At 36.2% G+C, this 3,338-nt stretch overlaps 1 pseudogene; it reads left to right on the forward strand.

Moving 5' to 3' along the window:
* Positions 1-1,051: 1,051 nt before the first annotated feature.
* Positions 1,052-2,068, forward strand: LOC122690061 (annotated as a pseudogene).
* The last annotated feature ends 1,270 nt before the right edge of the window (positions 2,069-3,338 follow it).

Below are 3,338 nucleotides of genomic sequence, written 5' to 3' on the forward strand. Positions count from 1 at the left end.
GCAAAAAGTGAAACAAATTTTTTAAAGGGGGAAAATTTAAGGGACTTCTAGGTCATCGGGCATACTAACATTTGAATTATAGGGGTCCCAGAAGAAGAGAAAGAGAAAAGGATCAAAAATGTATTTAATAAAATTACAGATGAAAACTTCTGAAATGTGAAGAAGGAAACAGATATACAGGTACAGAAAGTACATAGAGTCCAAAATAACATAAACCCAAAGAGACCAATACTGAGACATATCATAATTTAATTTGCAAAAGTAAAAGATAGACTCTAAAGGTAGCAAGAGGAAAACAAAGAGTCACAAACAAAGGAAACCCCATAAGGCAACCAGGTGATTTTTATGCAGAAACTTAATCCAAAACCCAAAACCTACAGTATATATACAAAAACTGGAAAGAAGGAACATAAGTATACCACCAATGAAAATCATCAAACCATAAGTGAGTAAACTAAAAGAAGAAAAAAAAAACAAGAAACACTAACAAAAACTATTAGAAAAGAATTAACCAAATGGCAATGAGTACATACCTATCAATAATCACTTTAAATAAAAATGGACTAAATATGTCAATCAAAATTCATAGGGAGGCTGACTGAATAAAGACACAGGACCCATCTATATGATAACAAGACATCAAAGGTAAAGACACACACGGACTGAAAGTGAGGGAATCGGGAAAAGTTTCATTCAAACAGAAATGACAAGGAAGCAGTAGTAACAATATTCATTTCAGACAAAATAGAATTTAAAATTAAATTCATATGAAAAGGATAGAAATTATATAATGATGAAGATCAATATAAAGAGATTTAAAATGTTTCTTAAGATGCTTATTAATAATACAGGAGCAACTAATGGATAAATATTAGGTTGATGCAAAAGTAATTGTGGTTTTGCATTGCTTAATTTTACCATTTGATATTGGAATACATTCTTAAATAAATGTGGTTATGTTATACATCATTTTAATGCACATTTAAATTCTCGCTTTATTTTTTTCCTAATGACTTATTACTTGCTGTGTATTTGATATTTATTTTAGACTATGGAAATGATGTTAGACAAAAAAGCAAATTCAAGTGACTCTTTGAGTTCCAAATGGGTCATAAAGCAGTCAAGACAACTTGTAACATCAACAACACATTTGGTCCAGGAACTGCTAAGGAACACATAAAGTGCAGTGGTGTTCAAGAACTTTTGCAAAGAAGACAAAAGACTTGAAGATGAGAAGTGTAAGTCAGCGTAGGCTGACCATCGGAAATTGATAACAATCAATTGAGAGTAATCATCGAAGCTGATCCTCTTACAACTACACAAAAAGTTGTCAAAGAACACAAAGTTGACCAGTTTATGGCCATTTGGCATTTTAGGCAAACTGGAAAGGTGAAAAGGGTTGGTAAGTGAGTGCCTCGTGAGCTGATCAAAAACAAAAATTAAAAAAAAATTTTTTCAGTATTGTCTTCTCTTATTTTATGCAACAACAATGAACCCTTTCTCAAATGCACTGTGATGTGTGATAAAAAGTGGATTTTCTATGACAACTGGTGATGCCTGGCTCAGTGGTTAGACCAAGAAGAAGCTCCAAAGCATTTCCCAAAGCAAAAGTTATGCCAAAAATTGGTCGTGGTCACTGTTTGGTGGTCTGTTGCCTGTCTGATCCACTATAGCTTTCTGAATCCTAGCAAAACCATTACACCTGAGAAGTATACTCAACAAATTGATGAAATGCACCAGCGTTGGTCAACAGAATGAGCCCAATTCTTCTCCACAACAATGCCTAACTACGTGTCACAAAACCAAGACTTCAAAAGTTGAAAGAACTGGGCTACAAAGTTTTGTGTCATACGCCATATTCACCTGACTTCTTGTCAACTGATTATCACTTCTTCAAGCATCTCGACAACTTTTTGCAGAGAAAATGCTTCCACAACCAGGAGGAGGTAGAAAAATGCTTTCCAAGAGTTCGTCAAATCCCAAAGCATGGGTTTTTATGATACAGGGATAAACAGACATTTCTCATTGGGAAAATGGTGTTTATTGTAATGGTTACTATTTTGATTAATAAAGATGTGTTTGTGTTTAATTATAAGGATTTAAAATTCATGGTCTGAAGCCACAGTTATGTCTGCACCAACCTAATAAATATTAACAAATATAAAGGGAGAAATTGATATTGATATAAAAATAACAGGGGGCTTTATCACCCCACTTACATCAACAGAAAGATCATCTAGAAAATAAATGTCAGAAAATAAATTAGGCAATAGTAAGTAGTCTAAAATGACAAAATAGACCAGTTGGCTTAATAGGTAACTACAGGACATTCCATCCAAATAGAGTAGAATACACATTCTTTTCAAGTACACGTGGAACATTCTCCAGAATATATCATTTTAGGTCACAAAACAAGTCTCAATAAATTTAAGAGGGTAGAAGCTATGTCAAGCATTTTTTATTTAACCACAATGGTGTGAAACTAAAATAAACTACATTTTAAAAATGGGAAAAGCACAAAAATACGGATATTAAAGAACGTACTACTAAAGAACCTATGGGTCAATAATGAAATCAAAGAGGAACTCAGAAAATACCTTGAAACAAATGAAAATAGAAAAACAACTTTCCAAAATATATGACATGTAGCAAAAGAAATTCCGTGCAGGAAGTTTATAGTAATAGAGGTCTTCCTCAAGAAACAATAAATATCTCAAATACATAACCTAGCCTACCATATGGAGAAGGAAATGACAACCCACTCCAATATTCTTGCCTGGAAAATTCCATGGACGGAGGAGCCTAGTAGGCTGCAGTCCATGGGGTCGCTGAGTCAGCCACGACTGAGCGACTTCACTTTCACTTTTCACTTCCATGCATTGGAGAAGGAAATGGCAACCCCCTGCAGTGTTCTTGCCTGGAGAATCCCAGGGACTGGGGAGCCTGGTGGGCTGCTGTCTATGGGGTTGCACAGAGTCAGACACGACTGAAGCGACAGCAGCAGCAGCAGCAGCAGCCTACCATATAAACTAATGAGATAAACAGGAACAAAGCCCAAAGTTATAAGATGGGAGGAAATAAAGGAGACCAAAGAAGAAATAAATAAAAGACTGCTGCTGCTAAGTCGCTTCAGTCATGTCCGACTCTGTGCGACCCCATAGATGGCAGCCCACCAGGCTCCCCAGTCCCTAGGATACTCCAGGCAAGAACACTGGAGTGGGTTGCCATTTTCCGTCTCCAAAGCATGAAAGTGAAAAGTGAAAGTGAAGTTGCTCAGTCGTGGCTGACTCAGCGACCCCATGGACTGCAGCCTACTAGGCTCCTCTACCCATGGGATT

Source organism: Cervus elaphus, chromosome X, assembly GCF_910594005.1.
Source record: "Cervus elaphus chromosome X, mCerEla1.1, whole genome shotgun sequence".
In the NCBI taxonomy this organism is placed as follows: Eukaryota; Metazoa; Chordata; class Mammalia; order Artiodactyla; family Cervidae; genus Cervus; species Cervus elaphus.